Here is a 12,412-nt window from a genome sequence, read left to right as displayed (position 1 = left end):
TTAACAAAAAGAACACGAAATTTTGGCAAAAAGAGGTGCAACACAAAGACTTCCCAGGAGGTCACCCATCCTAGTACTACTCTCGCCCAAGCACGCTTAACTGCAGAGTTCTGATGGGATCCGGTGCATTAGTGCTGGCATGATCGCACCTGAAAGTAAAGCGTTGTAATTGTATATATGCATTTCTAAGTTTATTTTTCAAAAAAGACGTCAAATTACGTTAATTATTGAATAGAGTTTTAGGTTGCGTTAATTAACGAAAAAAATGAAATACAATCGAAGTTTAATTTTCAAAAACGACGTAAAATTACGCTAATTAACAAAAAGAACACGAAATTTTGGCAAAAAGAGGTGCAACACAAGGACTTCCCAGGAGGTCACCCATCCTAGTACTACTCTCGCCCAAGCACGCTTAACTGCAGAGTTCTGATGGGATCCGGTGCATTAGTGCTGGCATGATCGCACCTGAAAGTAAAGCGTTGTAATTGTATATATGCATTTCTAAGTTTATTTTTCAAAAAAGACGTCAAATTACGTTAATTATTGAATAGAGTTTTAGGTTGCGTTAATTAACGAAAAAAAATGAAATACAATCGAAGTTTAATTTTCAAAAACGACGTAAAATTACGCTAATTAACAAAAAGAACACGAAATTTTGGCAAAAAGAGGTGCAACACAAGGACTTCCCAGGAGGTCACCCATCCTAGTACTACTCTCGCCCAAGCACGCTTAACTGCGGAGTTCTGATGGGATCCGGTGCATTAGTGCTGGTATGATCGCACCTGAAAGTAAAGCGTTGTAATTGTATATATGCATTTCTAAGTTTATTTTTCAAAAAAGACGTCAAATTACGTTAATTATTGAATAGAGTTTTAGGTTGCGTTAATTAACGAAAAAAAATGAAATACAATCGAAGTTTAATTTTCAAAAACGACGTAAAATTACGCTAATTAACAAAAAGAACACGAAATTTTGGCAAAAAGAGGTGCAACACAAAGACTTCCCAGGAGGTCACCCATCCTAGTACTACTCTCGCCCAAGCACGCTTAACTGCGGAGTTCTGATGGGATCCGGTGCATTAGTGCTGGTATGATCGCACCTGAAAGTAAAGCGTTGTAATTGTATATATGCATTTCTAAGTTTATTTTTCAAAAAAGACGTCAAATTACGTTAATTAACGAATAGAGTTTTAGGTTGCGTTAATTAACGAAAAAAAAATGAAATACAATCGAAGTTTAATTTTCAAAAACGACGTAAAATTACGCTAATTAACAAAAAGAACACGAAATTTTGGCAAAAAGAGGTGCAACACAAGGACTTCCCAGGAGGTCACCCATCCTAGTACTACTATCGCCCAAGCACGCTTAACTGCGGAGTTCTGATGGGATCCGGTGCATTAGTGCTGGTATGATCGCACCTGAAAGTAAAGCGTTGTAATTGTATATATGCATTTCTAAGTTTATTTTTCAAAAAAGACGTCAAATTACGTTAATTAACGAATAGAGTTTTAGGTTGCGTTAATTAACGAAAAAAAATGAAATACAATCGAAGTTTAATTTTCAAAAACGACGTAAAATTACGCTAATTAACAAAAAGAACACGAAATTTTGGCAAAAAGAGGTGCAACACAAGGACTTCCCAGGAGGTCACCCATCCTAGTACTACTCTCGCCCAAGCACGCTTAACTGCGGAGTTCTGATGGGATCCGGTGCATTAGTGCTGGTATGATCGCACCTGAAAGTAAAGCGTTGTAATTGTATATATGCATTTCTAAGTTTATTTTTCAAAAAAGACGTCAAATTACGTTAATTAACGAATAGAGTTTTAGGTTGCGTTAATTAACGAAAAAAAATGAAATACAATCGAAGTTTAATTTTCAAAAACGACGTAAAATTACGCTAATTAACAAAAAGAACACGAAATTTTGGCAAAAAGAGGTGCAACACAAAGACTTCCCAGGAGGTCACCCATCCTAGTACTACTCTCGCCCAAGCACGCTTAACTGCAGAGTTCTGATGGGATCCGGTGCATTAGTGCTGGCATGATCGCAACTGAAAGTAAAGCGTTGTAATTGTATATATGCATTTCTAAGTTTATTTTTCAAAAAAGACGTCAAATTACGTTAATTATTGAATAGAGTTTTAGGTTGCGTTAATTAACGAAAAAAAATGAAATACAATCGAAGTTTAATTTTCAAAAACGACGTAAAATTACGCTAATTAACAAAAAGAACACGAAATTTTGGCAAAAAGAGGTGCAACACAAGGACTTCCCAGGAGGTCACCCATCCTAGTACTACTCTCGCCCAAGCACGCTTAACTGCGGAGTTCTGATGGGATCCGGTGCATTAGTGCTGGTATGATCGCACCTGAAAGTAAAGCGTTGTAATTGTATATATGCATTTCTAAGTTTATTTTTCAAAAAAGACGTCAAATTACGTTAATTATTGAATAGAGTTTTAGTTTGCGTTAATTAACGAAAAAAAATGAAATACAATCGAAGTTTAATTTTCAAAAACGACGTAAAATTACGCTAATTAACAAAAAGAACACGAAATTTTGGCAAAAAGAGGTGCAACACAAGGACTTCCCAGGAGGTCACCCATCCTAGTACTACTCTCGCCCAAGCACGCTTAACTGCGGAGTTCTGATGGGATCCGGTGCATTAGTGCTGGTATGATCGCACCTGAAAGTAAAGCGTTGTAATTGTATATATGCATTTCTAAGTTTATTTTTCAAAAAAGACGTCAAATTACGTTAATTATTGAATAGAGTTTTAGGTTGCGTTAATTAACGAAAAAAAATGAAATACAATCGAAGTTTAATTTTCAAAAACGACGTAAAATTACGTTAATTAACAAAAAGAACACGAAATTTTGGCAAAAAGAGGTGCAACACAAGGACTTCCCAGGAGGTCACCCATCCTAGTACTACTCTCGCCCAAGCACGCTTAACTGCGGAGTTCTGATGGGATCCGGTGCATTAGTGCTGGTATGATCGCACCTGAAAGTAAAGCGTTGTAATTGTATATATGCATTTCTAAGTTTATTTTTCAAAAAAGACGTCAAATTACGTTAATTAACGAATAGAGTTTTAGGTAGCGTTAATTAACGAAAAAAAATGAAATACAATCGAAGTTTAATTTTCAAAAACGACGTAAAATTACGCTAATTAACAAAAAGAACACGAAATTTTGGCAAAAAGAGGTGCAACACAAGGACTTCCCAGGAGGTCACCCATCCTAGTACTACTCTCGCCCAAGCACGCTTAACTGCGGAGTTCTGATGGGATCCGGTGCATTAGTGCTGGTATGATCGCACCTGAAAGTAAAGCGTTGTAATTGTATATATGCATTTCTAAGTTTATTTTTCAAAAAAGACGTCAAATTACGTTAATTATTGAATAGAGTTTTAGGTTGCGTTAATTAACGAAAAAAAATGAAATACAATCGAAGTTTAATTTTCAAAAACGACGTAAAATTACGCTAATTAACAAAAAGAACACGAAATTTTGGCAAAAAGAGGTGCAACACAAGGACTTCCCAGGAGGTCACCCATCCTAGTACTACTCTCGCCCAAGCACGCTTAACTGCGGAGTTCTGATGGGATCCGGTGCATTAGTGCTGGTATGATCGCACCTGAAAGTAAAGCGTTGTAATTGTATATATGCATTTCTAAGTTTATTTTTCAAAAAAGACGTCAAATTACGTTAATTAACGAATAGAGTTTTAGGTAGCGTTAATTAACGAAAAAAAATGAAATACAATCGAAGTTTAATTTTCAAAAACGACGTAAAATTACGCTAATTAACAAATAGAACACGAAATTTTGGCAAAAAGAGGTGCAACACAAGGACTTCCCAGGAGGTCACCCATCCTAGTACTACTCTCGCCCAAGCACGCTTAACTGCGGAGTTCTGATGGGATCCGGTGCATTAGTGCTGGTATGATCGCACCTGAAAGTAAAGCGTTGTAATTGTATATATGCATTTCTAAGTTTATTTTTCAAAAAAGACGTCAAATTACGTTAATTAACGAATAGAGTTTTAGGTTGCGTTAATTAACGAAAAAAAATGAAATACAATCGAAGTTTAATTTTCAAAAACGACGTAAAATTACGCTAATTAACAAAAAGAACACGAAATTTTGGCAAAAAGAGGTGCAACACAAGGACTTCCCAGGAGGTCACCCATACAAAAAGAACACGAAATTTTGGCAAAACGAGGTGCAACACAAGGACTTCCCAGGAGGTCACCCATCCTAGTACTACTCTCGCCCAAGCACGCTTAACTGCGGAGTTCTGATGGGATCCGGTGCATTAGTGCTGGTATGATCGCACCTGAAAGTAAAGCGTTGTAATTGTATATATGCATTTCTAAGTTTATTTTTCAAAAAAGACGTCAAATTACGTTAATTAACGAATAGAGTTTTAGGTTGCGTTAATTAACGAAAAAAAATGAAATACAATCGAAGTTTAATTTTCAAAAACGACGTAAAATTACGCTAATTAACAAAAAGAACACGAAATTTTGGCAAAAAGAGGTGCAACACAAAGACTTCCCAGGAGGTCACCCATCCTAGTACTACTCTCGCCCAAGCACGCTTAACTGCGGAGTTCTGATGGGATCCGGTGCATTAGTGCTGGTATGATCGCACCTGAAAGTAAAGCGTTGTAATTGTATATATGCATTTCTAAGTTTATTTTTCAAAAAAGACGTCAAATTACGTTAATTAACGAATAGAGTTTTAGGTTGCGTTAATTAACGAAAAAAAATGAAATACAATCGAAGTTTAATTTTCAAAAACGACGTAAAATTACGCTAATTAACAAAAAGAACACGAAATTTTGGCAAAAAGAGGTGCAACACAAGGACTTCCCAGGAGGTCACCCATCCTAGTACTACTCTCGCCCAAGCACGCTTAACTGCGGAGTTCTGATGGGATCCGGTGCATTAGTGCTGGTATGATCGCACCTGAAAGTAAAGCGTTGTAATTGTATATATGCATTTCTAAGTTTATTTTTCAAAAAAGACGTCAAATTACGTTAATTAACGAATAGAGTTTTAGGTTGCGTTAATTAACGAAAAAAAATGAAATACAATCGAAGTTTAATTTTCAAAAACGACGTAAAATTACGCTAATTAACAAAAAGAACACGAAATTTTGGCAAAAAGAGGTGCAACACAAAGACTTCCCAGGAGGTCACCCATCCTAGTACTACTCTCGCCCAAGCACGCTTAACTGCGGAGTTCTGATGGGATCCGGTGCATTAGTGCTGGTATGATCGCACCTGAAAGTAAAGCGTTGTAATTGTATATATGCATTTCTAAGTTTATTTTTCAAAAAAGACGTCAAATTACGTTAATTAACGAATAGAGTTTTAGGTTGCGTTAATTAACGAAAAAAAATGAAATACAATCGAAGTTTAATTTTCAAAAACGACGTAAAATTACGCTAATTAACAAAAAGAACACGAAATTTTGGCAAAAAGAGGTGCAACACAAGGACTTCCCAGGAGGTCACCCATCCTAGTACTACTATCGCCCAAGCACGCTTAACTGCGGAGTTCTGATGGGATCCGATGCATTAGTGCTGGTATGATCGCACCTGAAAGTAAAGCGTTGTAATTGTATATATGCATTTCTAAGTTTATTTTTCAAAAAAGACGTCAAATTACGTTAATTAACGAATAGAGTTTTAGGTTGCGTTAATTAACGAAAAAAAATGAAATACAATCGAAGTTTAATTTTCAAAAACGACGTAAAATTACGCTAATTAACAAAAAGAACACGAAATTTTGGCAAAAAGAGGTGCAACACAAGGACTTCCCAGGAGGTCACCCATCCTAGTACTACTCTCGCCCAAGCACGCTTAACTGCGGAGTTCTGATGGGATCCGGTGCATTAGTGCTGGTATGATCGCACCTGAAAGTAAAGCGTTGTAATTGTATATATGCATTTCTAAGTTTATTTTTCAAAAAAGACGTCAAATTACGTTAATTAACGAATAGAGTTTTAGGTTGCGTTAATTAACGAAAAAAAATGAAATACAATCGAAGTTTAATTTTCAAAAACGACGTAAAATTACGCTAATTAACAAAAAGAACACGAAATTTTGGCAAAAAGAGGTGCAACACAAGGACTTCCCAGGAGGTCACCCATACAAAAAGAACACGAAATTTTGGCAAAAAGAGGTGCAACACAAGGACTTCCCAGGAGGTCACCCATCCTAGTACTACTCTCGCCCAAGCACGCTTAACTGCGGAGTTCTGATGGGATCCGGTGCATTAGTGCTGGTATGATCGCACCTGAAAGTAAAGCGTTGTAATTGTATATATGCATTTCTAAGTTTATTTTTCAAAAAAGACGTCAAATTACGTTAATTAACGAATAGAGTTTTAGGTTGCGTTAATTAACGAAAAAAAATGAAATACAATCGAAGTTTAATTTTCAAAAACGACGTAAAATTACGCTAATTAACAAAAAGAACACGAAATTTTGGCAAAAAGAGGTGCAACACAAGGACTTCCCAGGAGGTCACCCATCCTAGTACTACTCTCGCCCAAGCACGCTTAACTGCGGAGTTCTGATGGGATCCGGTGCATTAGTGCTGGTATGATCGCACCTGAAAGTAAAGCGTTGTAATTGTATATATGCATTTCTAAGTTTATTTTTCAAAAAAGACGTCAAATTACGTTAATTAACGAATAGAGTTTTAGGTTGCGTTAATTAACGAAAAAAAATGAAATACAATCGAAGTTTAATTTTCAAAAACGACGTAAAATTACGCTAATTAACAAAAAGAACACGAAATTTTGGCAAAAAGAGGTGCAACACAAGGACTTCCCAAGAGGTCACCCATCCTAGTACTACTCTCGCCCAAGCACGCTTAACTGCGGAGTTCTGATGGGATCCGGTGCATTAGAGCTGGTATGATCGCACCTGAAAGTAAAGCGTTGTAATTGTATATATGCATTTCTAAGTTTATTTTTCAAAAAAGACGTCAAATTACGTTAATTAACGAATAGAGTTTTAGGTTGCGTTAATTAACGAAAAAAAATGAAATACAATCGAAGTTTAATTTTCAAAAACGACGTAAAATTACGCTAATTAACAAAAAGAACACGAAATTTTGGCAAAAAGAGGTGCAACACAAGGACTTCCCAGGAGGTCACCCATCCTAGTACTACTCTCGCCCAAGCACGCTTAACTGCGGAGTTCTGATGGGATCCGGTGCATTAGTGCTGGTATGATCGCACCTGAAAGTAAAGCGTTGTAATTGTATATATATGCATTTCTAAGTTTATTTTTCAAAAAAGACGTCAAATTACGTTAATTAACGAATAGAGTTTTAGGTTGCGTTAATTAACGAAAAAAAATGAAATACAATCGAAGTTTAATTTTCAAAAACGACGTAAAATTACGCTAATTAACAAAAAGAACACGAAATTTTGGCAAAAAGAGGTGCAACACAAGGACTTCCCAGGAGGTCACCCATCCTAGTACTACTCTCGCCCAAGCACGCTTAACTGCGGAGTTCTGATGGGATCCGGTGCATTAGTGCTGGTATGATCGCACCTGAAAGTAAAGCGTTGTAATTGTATATATGCATTTCTAAGTTTATTTTTCAAAAAAGACGTCAAATTACGTTAATTAACGAATAGAGTTTTAGGTTGCGTTAATTAACGAAAAAAAATGAAATACAATCGAAGTTTAATTTTCAAAAACGACGTAAAATTACGCTAATTAACAAAAAGAACACGAAATTTTGGCAAAAAGAGGTGCAACACAAGGACTTCCCAGGAGGTCACCCATCCTAGTACTACTCTCGCCCAAGCACGCTTAACTGCGGAGTTCTGATGGGATCCGGTGCATTAGTGCTGGTATGATCGCACCTGAAAGTAAAGCGTTGTAATTGTATATATGCATTTCTAAGTTTATTTTTCAAAAAAGACGTCAAATTACGTTAGTTAACGAATAGAGTTTTAGGTTGCGTTAATTAACGAAAAAAAATGAAATACAATCGAAGTTTAATTTTCAAAAACGACGTAAAATTACGCTAATTAACAAAAAGAACACGAAATTTTGGCAAAAAGAGGTGCAACACAAGGACTTCCCAGGAGGTCACCCATCCTAGTACTACTCTCGCCCAAGCACGCTTAACTGCGGAGTTCTGATGGGATCCGGTGCATTAGTGCTGGTATGATCGCACCTGAAAGTAAAGCGTTGTAATTGTATATATGCATTTCTAAGTTTATTTTTCAAAAAAGACGTCAAATTACGTTAATTAACGAATAGAGTTTTAGGTTGCGTTAATTAACGAAAAAAAATGAAATACAATCGAAGTTTAATTTTCAAAAACGACGTAAAATTACGCTAATTAACAAAAAGAACACGAAATTTTGGCAAAAAGAGGTGCAACACAAAGACTTCCCAGGAGGTCACCCATCCTAGTACTACTCTCGCCCAAGCACGCTTAACTGCGGAGTTCTGATGGGATCCGGTGCATTAGTGCTGGTATGATCGCACCTGAAAGTAAAGCGTTGTAATTGTATATATGCATTTCTAAGTTTATTTTTCAAAAAAGACGTCAAATTACGTTAATTAACGAATAGAGTTTTAGGTTGCGTTAATTAACGAAAAAAAATGAAATACAATCGAAGTTTAATTTTCAAAAACGACGTAAAATTACGCTAATTAACAAAAAGAACACGAAATTTTGGCAAAAAGAGGTGCAACACAAGGACTTCCCAGGAGGTCACCCATCCTAGTACTACTCTCGCCCAAGCACGCTTAACTGCGGAGTTCTGATGGGATCCGGTGCATTAGTGCTGGTATGATCGCACCTGAAAGTAAAGCGTTGTAATTGTATATATGCATTTCTAAGTTTATTTTTCAAAAAAGACGTCAAATTACGTTAATTAACGAATAGAGTTTTAGGTTGCGTTAATTAACGAAAAAAAATGAAATACAATCGAAGTTTAATTTTCAAAAACGACGTAAAATTACGCTAATTAACAAAAAGAACACGAAATTTTGGCAAAAAGAGGTGCAACACAAGGACTTCCCAGGAGGTCACCCATCCTAGTACTACTCTCGCCCAAGCACGCTTAACTGCGGAGTTCTGATGGGATCCGGTGCATTAGTGCTGGTATGATCGCACCTGAAAGTAAAGCGTTGTAATTGTATATATGCATTTCTAAGTTTATTTTTCAAAAAAGACGTCAAATTACGTTAATTAACGAATAGAGTTTTAGGTTGCGTTAATTAACGAAAAAAAATGAAATACAATCGAAGTTTAATTTTCAAAAACGACGTAAAATTACGCTAATTAACAAAAAGAACACGAAATTTTGGCAAAAAGAGGTGCAACACAAGGACTTCCCAGGAGGTCACCCATCCTAGTACTACTCTCGCCCAAGCACGCTTAACTGCGGAGTTCTGATGGGATCCGGTGCATTAGTGCTGGTATGATCGCACCTGAAAGTAAAGCGTTGTAATTGTATATATGCATTTCTAAGTTTATTTTTCAAAAAAGACGTCAAATTACGTTAGTTAACGAATAGAGTTTTAGGTTGCGTTAATTAACGAAAAAAAATGAAATACAATCGAAGTTTAATTTTCAAAAACGACGTAAAATTACGCTAATTAACAAAAAGAACACGAAATTTTGGCAAAAAGAGGTGCAACACAAGGACTTCCCAGGAGGTCACCCATCCTAGTACTACTCTCGCCCAAGCACGCTTAACTGCGGAGTTCTGATGGGATCCGGTGCATTAGTGCTGGTATGATCGCACCTGAAAGTAAAGCGTTGTAATTGTATATATGCATTTCTAAGTTTATTTTTCAAAAAAGACGTCAAATTACGTTAATTAACGAATAGAGTTTTAGGTTGCGTTAATTAACGAAAAAAAATGAAATACAATCGAAGTTTAATTTTCAAAAACGACGTAAAATTACGCTAATTAACAAAAAGAACACGAAATTTTGGCAAAAAGAGGTGCAACACAAAGACTTCCCAGGAGGTCACCCATCCTAGTACTACTCTCGCCCAAGCACGCTTAACTGCGGAGTTCTGATGGGATCCGGTGCATTAGTGCTGGTATGATCGCACCTGAAAGTAAAGCGTTGTAATTGTATATATGCATTTCTAAGTTTATTTTTCAAAAAAGACGTCAAATTACGTTAATTAACGAATAGAGTTTTAGGTTGCGTTAATTAACGAAAAAAAATGAAATACAATCGAAGTTTAATTTTCAAAAACGACGTAAAATTACGCTAATTAACAAAAAGAACACGAAATTTTGGCAAAAAGAGGTGCAACACAAGGACTTCCCAGGAGGTCACCCATCCTAGTACTACTATCGCCCAAGCACGCTTAACTGCGGAGTTCTGATGGGATCCGATGCATTAGTGCTGGTATGATCGCACCTGAAAGTAAAGCGTTGTAATTGTATATATGCATTTCTAAGTTTATTTTTCAAAAAAGACGTCAAATTACGTTAATTAACGAATAGAGTTTTAGGTTGCGTTAATTAACGAAAAAAAATGAAATACAATCGAAGTTTAATTTTCAAAAACGACGTAAAATTACGCTAATTAACAAAAAGAACACGAAATTTTGGCAAAAAGAGGTGCAACACAAGGACTTCCCAGGAGGTCACCCATCCTAGTACTACTCTCGCCCAAGCACGCTTAACTGCGGAGTTCTGATGGGATCCGGTGCATTAGTGCTGGTATGATCGCACCTGAAAGTAAAGCGTTGTAATTGTATATATGCATTTCTAAGTTTATTTTTCAAAAAAGACGTCAAATTACGTTAATTAACGAATAGAGTTTTAGGTTGCGTTAATTAACGAAAAAAAATGAAATACAATCGAAGTTTAATTTTCAAAAACGACGTAAAATTACGCTAATTAACAAAAAGAACACGAAATTTTGGCAAAAAGAGGTGCAACACAAGGACTTCCCAGGAGGTCACCCATACAAAAAGAACACGAAATTTTGGCAAAAAGAGGTGCAACACAAGGACTTCCCAGGAGGTCACCCATCCTAGTACTACTCTCGCCCAAGCACGCTTAACTGCGGAGTTCTGATGGGATCCGGTGCATTAGTGCTGGTATGATCGCACCTGAAAGTAAAGCGTTGTAATTGTATATATGCATTTCTAAGTTTATTTTTCAAAAAAGACGTCAAATTACGTTAATTAACGAATAGAGTTTTAGGTTGCGTTAATTAACGAAAAAAAATGAAATACAATCGAAGTTTAATTTTCAAAAACGACGTAAAATTACGCTAATTAACAAAAAGAACACGAAATTTTGGCAAAAAGAGGTGCAACACAAGGACTTCCCAGGAGGTCACCCATCCTAGTACTACTCTCGCCCAAGCACGCTTAACTGCGGAGTTCTGATGGGATCCGGTGCATTAGTGCTGGTATGATCGCACCTGAAAGTAAAGCGTTGTAATTGTATATATGCATTTCTAAGTTTATTTTTCAAAAAAGACGTCAAATTACGTTAATTAACGAATAGAGTTTTAGGTTGCGTTAATTAACGAAAAAAAATGAAATACAATCGAAGTTTAATTTTCAAAAACGACGTAAAATTACGCTAATTAACAAAAAGAACACGAAATTTTGGCAAAAAGAGGTGCAACACAAGGACTTCCCAGGAGGTCACCCATCCTAGTACTACTCTCGCCCAAGCACGCTTAACTGCGGAGTTCTGATGGGATCCGGTGCATTAGAGCTGGTATGATCGCACCTGAAAGTAAAGCGTTGTAATTGTATATATGCATTTCTAAGTTTATTTTTCAAAAAAGACGTCAAATTACGTTAATTAACGAATAGAGTTTTAGGTTGCGTTAATTAACGAAAAAAAATGAAATACAATCGAAGTTTAATTTTCAAAAACGACGTAAAATTACGCTAATTAACAAAAAGAACACGAAATTTTGGCAAAAAGAGGTGCAACACAAGGACTTCCCAGGAGGTCACCCATCCTAGTACTACTCTCGCCCAAGCACGCTTAACTGCGGAGTTCTGATGGGATCCGGTGCATTAGTGCTGGTATGATCGCACCTGAAAGTAAAGCGTTGTAATTGTATATATATGCATTTCTAAGTTTATTTTTCAAAAAAGACGTCAAATTACGTTAATTAACGAATAGAGTTTTAGGTTGCGTTAATTAACGAAAAAAAATGAAATACAATCGAAGTTTAATTTTCAAAAACGACGTAAAATTACGCTAATTAACAAAAAGAACACGAAATTTTGGCAAAAAGAGGTGCAACACAAGGACTTCCCAGGAGGTCACCCATCCTAGTACTACTCTCGCCCAAGCACGCTTAACTGCGGAGTTCTGATGGGATCCGGTGCATTAGTGCTGGTATGATCGCACCTGAAAGTAAAGCGT

At 36.4% G+C, this 12,412-nt stretch overlaps 39 non-coding genes across 39 annotated transcripts; all 39 read right to left on the bottom strand.

The window, feature by feature from the left end:
* Positions 1-32: 32 nt before the first annotated feature.
* Positions 33-151, bottom strand: LOC146948067 (5S ribosomal RNA). Its single transcript, XR_015029312.1, has one exon. It is a non-coding gene; the product is annotated as a 5S ribosomal RNA (ribosomal RNA).
* A 197-nt stretch (positions 152-348) lies between these two features.
* LOC146948066 (5S ribosomal RNA) lies at positions 349-467 on the bottom strand. Its single transcript, XR_015029212.1, has one exon. It is a non-coding gene; the product is annotated as a 5S ribosomal RNA (ribosomal RNA).
* Positions 468-665: 198 nt separating this feature from the next.
* Positions 666-784, bottom strand: LOC146948065 (5S ribosomal RNA). The gene has a single exon (XR_015028503.1). It is a non-coding gene; the product is annotated as a 5S ribosomal RNA (ribosomal RNA).
* Positions 785-982: 198 nt separating this feature from the next.
* Positions 983-1,101, bottom strand: LOC146948064 (5S ribosomal RNA). Its single transcript, XR_015028935.1, has one exon. It is a non-coding gene; the product is annotated as a 5S ribosomal RNA (ribosomal RNA).
* A 199-nt stretch (positions 1,102-1,300) lies between these two features.
* LOC146948063 (5S ribosomal RNA) lies at positions 1,301-1,419 on the bottom strand. Its single transcript, XR_015029233.1, has one exon. It is a non-coding gene; the product is annotated as a 5S ribosomal RNA (ribosomal RNA).
* Positions 1,420-1,617: 198 nt separating this feature from the next.
* Positions 1,618-1,736, bottom strand: LOC146948062 (5S ribosomal RNA). Its single transcript, XR_015028502.1, has one exon. It is a non-coding gene; the product is annotated as a 5S ribosomal RNA (ribosomal RNA).
* A 198-nt stretch (positions 1,737-1,934) lies between these two features.
* LOC146948061 (5S ribosomal RNA) lies at positions 1,935-2,053 on the bottom strand. Its single transcript, XR_015029355.1, has one exon. It is a non-coding gene; the product is annotated as a 5S ribosomal RNA (ribosomal RNA).
* Positions 2,054-2,251: 198 nt separating this feature from the next.
* LOC146948060 (5S ribosomal RNA) lies at positions 2,252-2,370 on the bottom strand. Its single transcript, XR_015028501.1, has one exon. It is a non-coding gene; the product is annotated as a 5S ribosomal RNA (ribosomal RNA).
* A 198-nt stretch (positions 2,371-2,568) lies between these two features.
* On the bottom strand, positions 2,569-2,687 carry LOC146948059 (5S ribosomal RNA). The gene has a single exon (XR_015028500.1). It is a non-coding gene; the product is annotated as a 5S ribosomal RNA (ribosomal RNA).
* A 198-nt stretch (positions 2,688-2,885) lies between these two features.
* Positions 2,886-3,004, bottom strand: LOC146948058 (5S ribosomal RNA). Its single transcript, XR_015028499.1, has one exon. It is a non-coding gene; the product is annotated as a 5S ribosomal RNA (ribosomal RNA).
* A 198-nt stretch (positions 3,005-3,202) lies between these two features.
* Positions 3,203-3,321, bottom strand: LOC146948057 (5S ribosomal RNA). The gene has a single exon (XR_015028498.1). It is a non-coding gene; the product is annotated as a 5S ribosomal RNA (ribosomal RNA).
* A 198-nt stretch (positions 3,322-3,519) lies between these two features.
* On the bottom strand, positions 3,520-3,638 carry LOC146948056 (5S ribosomal RNA). The gene has a single exon (XR_015028497.1). It is a non-coding gene; the product is annotated as a 5S ribosomal RNA (ribosomal RNA).
* Positions 3,639-3,836: 198 nt separating this feature from the next.
* LOC146948055 (5S ribosomal RNA) lies at positions 3,837-3,955 on the bottom strand. The gene has a single exon (XR_015028495.1). It is a non-coding gene; the product is annotated as a 5S ribosomal RNA (ribosomal RNA).
* A 264-nt stretch (positions 3,956-4,219) lies between these two features.
* On the bottom strand, positions 4,220-4,338 carry LOC146948054 (5S ribosomal RNA). The gene has a single exon (XR_015028494.1). It is a non-coding gene; the product is annotated as a 5S ribosomal RNA (ribosomal RNA).
* Positions 4,339-4,536: 198 nt separating this feature from the next.
* Positions 4,537-4,655, bottom strand: LOC146948053 (5S ribosomal RNA). The gene has a single exon (XR_015028934.1). It is a non-coding gene; the product is annotated as a 5S ribosomal RNA (ribosomal RNA).
* Positions 4,656-4,853: 198 nt separating this feature from the next.
* Positions 4,854-4,972, bottom strand: LOC146948052 (5S ribosomal RNA). Its single transcript, XR_015028493.1, has one exon. It is a non-coding gene; the product is annotated as a 5S ribosomal RNA (ribosomal RNA).
* Positions 4,973-5,170: 198 nt separating this feature from the next.
* Positions 5,171-5,289, bottom strand: LOC146948051 (5S ribosomal RNA). Its single transcript, XR_015028933.1, has one exon. It is a non-coding gene; the product is annotated as a 5S ribosomal RNA (ribosomal RNA).
* A 198-nt stretch (positions 5,290-5,487) lies between these two features.
* On the bottom strand, positions 5,488-5,606 carry LOC146948050 (5S ribosomal RNA). Its single transcript, XR_015029348.1, has one exon. It is a non-coding gene; the product is annotated as a 5S ribosomal RNA (ribosomal RNA).
* Positions 5,607-5,804: 198 nt separating this feature from the next.
* LOC146948049 (5S ribosomal RNA) lies at positions 5,805-5,923 on the bottom strand. Its single transcript, XR_015028492.1, has one exon. It is a non-coding gene; the product is annotated as a 5S ribosomal RNA (ribosomal RNA).
* A 264-nt stretch (positions 5,924-6,187) lies between these two features.
* LOC146948048 (5S ribosomal RNA) lies at positions 6,188-6,306 on the bottom strand. The gene has a single exon (XR_015028491.1). It is a non-coding gene; the product is annotated as a 5S ribosomal RNA (ribosomal RNA).
* A 198-nt stretch (positions 6,307-6,504) lies between these two features.
* On the bottom strand, positions 6,505-6,623 carry LOC146948047 (5S ribosomal RNA). The gene has a single exon (XR_015028490.1). It is a non-coding gene; the product is annotated as a 5S ribosomal RNA (ribosomal RNA).
* Positions 6,624-6,821: 198 nt separating this feature from the next.
* Positions 6,822-6,940, bottom strand: LOC146948046 (5S ribosomal RNA). The gene has a single exon (XR_015029073.1). It is a non-coding gene; the product is annotated as a 5S ribosomal RNA (ribosomal RNA).
* A 198-nt stretch (positions 6,941-7,138) lies between these two features.
* On the bottom strand, positions 7,139-7,257 carry LOC146948045 (5S ribosomal RNA). The gene has a single exon (XR_015028489.1). It is a non-coding gene; the product is annotated as a 5S ribosomal RNA (ribosomal RNA).
* Positions 7,258-7,457: 200 nt separating this feature from the next.
* On the bottom strand, positions 7,458-7,576 carry LOC146948044 (5S ribosomal RNA). The gene has a single exon (XR_015028488.1). It is a non-coding gene; the product is annotated as a 5S ribosomal RNA (ribosomal RNA).
* Positions 7,577-7,774: 198 nt separating this feature from the next.
* On the bottom strand, positions 7,775-7,893 carry LOC146948043 (5S ribosomal RNA). Its single transcript, XR_015028487.1, has one exon. It is a non-coding gene; the product is annotated as a 5S ribosomal RNA (ribosomal RNA).
* Positions 7,894-8,091: 198 nt separating this feature from the next.
* Positions 8,092-8,210, bottom strand: LOC146948042 (5S ribosomal RNA). Its single transcript, XR_015028486.1, has one exon. It is a non-coding gene; the product is annotated as a 5S ribosomal RNA (ribosomal RNA).
* A 198-nt stretch (positions 8,211-8,408) lies between these two features.
* Positions 8,409-8,527, bottom strand: LOC146948041 (5S ribosomal RNA). The gene has a single exon (XR_015028932.1). It is a non-coding gene; the product is annotated as a 5S ribosomal RNA (ribosomal RNA).
* Positions 8,528-8,725: 198 nt separating this feature from the next.
* Positions 8,726-8,844, bottom strand: LOC146948040 (5S ribosomal RNA). Its single transcript, XR_015028484.1, has one exon. It is a non-coding gene; the product is annotated as a 5S ribosomal RNA (ribosomal RNA).
* Positions 8,845-9,042: 198 nt separating this feature from the next.
* LOC146948039 (5S ribosomal RNA) lies at positions 9,043-9,161 on the bottom strand. The gene has a single exon (XR_015028483.1). It is a non-coding gene; the product is annotated as a 5S ribosomal RNA (ribosomal RNA).
* Positions 9,162-9,359: 198 nt separating this feature from the next.
* LOC146948038 (5S ribosomal RNA) lies at positions 9,360-9,478 on the bottom strand. Its single transcript, XR_015028482.1, has one exon. It is a non-coding gene; the product is annotated as a 5S ribosomal RNA (ribosomal RNA).
* A 198-nt stretch (positions 9,479-9,676) lies between these two features.
* Positions 9,677-9,795, bottom strand: LOC146948037 (5S ribosomal RNA). Its single transcript, XR_015028481.1, has one exon. It is a non-coding gene; the product is annotated as a 5S ribosomal RNA (ribosomal RNA).
* A 198-nt stretch (positions 9,796-9,993) lies between these two features.
* Positions 9,994-10,112, bottom strand: LOC146948036 (5S ribosomal RNA). Its single transcript, XR_015028930.1, has one exon. It is a non-coding gene; the product is annotated as a 5S ribosomal RNA (ribosomal RNA).
* A 198-nt stretch (positions 10,113-10,310) lies between these two features.
* LOC146948035 (5S ribosomal RNA) lies at positions 10,311-10,429 on the bottom strand. Its single transcript, XR_015029347.1, has one exon. It is a non-coding gene; the product is annotated as a 5S ribosomal RNA (ribosomal RNA).
* A 198-nt stretch (positions 10,430-10,627) lies between these two features.
* On the bottom strand, positions 10,628-10,746 carry LOC146948034 (5S ribosomal RNA). The gene has a single exon (XR_015028480.1). It is a non-coding gene; the product is annotated as a 5S ribosomal RNA (ribosomal RNA).
* A 264-nt stretch (positions 10,747-11,010) lies between these two features.
* LOC146948033 (5S ribosomal RNA) lies at positions 11,011-11,129 on the bottom strand. The gene has a single exon (XR_015028478.1). It is a non-coding gene; the product is annotated as a 5S ribosomal RNA (ribosomal RNA).
* Positions 11,130-11,327: 198 nt separating this feature from the next.
* On the bottom strand, positions 11,328-11,446 carry LOC146948032 (5S ribosomal RNA). Its single transcript, XR_015028477.1, has one exon. It is a non-coding gene; the product is annotated as a 5S ribosomal RNA (ribosomal RNA).
* Positions 11,447-11,644: 198 nt separating this feature from the next.
* LOC146948031 (5S ribosomal RNA) lies at positions 11,645-11,763 on the bottom strand. The gene has a single exon (XR_015029017.1). It is a non-coding gene; the product is annotated as a 5S ribosomal RNA (ribosomal RNA).
* Positions 11,764-11,961: 198 nt separating this feature from the next.
* On the bottom strand, positions 11,962-12,080 carry LOC146948030 (5S ribosomal RNA). Its single transcript, XR_015028476.1, has one exon. It is a non-coding gene; the product is annotated as a 5S ribosomal RNA (ribosomal RNA).
* Positions 12,081-12,280: 200 nt separating this feature from the next.
* Positions 12,281-12,399, bottom strand: LOC146948029 (5S ribosomal RNA). The gene has a single exon (XR_015028475.1). It is a non-coding gene; the product is annotated as a 5S ribosomal RNA (ribosomal RNA).
* Between the last annotated feature and the right edge of the window lie 13 nt (positions 12,400-12,412).

The sequence above is a fragment of the Medicago sativa genome, chromosome 2, assembly GCF_051527215.1.
Source record: "Medicago sativa cultivar Bolivia chromosome 2, Bolivia_mono, whole genome shotgun sequence".
Taxonomy (NCBI): domain Eukaryota; kingdom Viridiplantae; phylum Streptophyta; class Magnoliopsida; order Fabales; family Fabaceae; genus Medicago; species Medicago sativa.
This window is presented reverse-complemented; position numbering and strand designations above follow the sequence as displayed.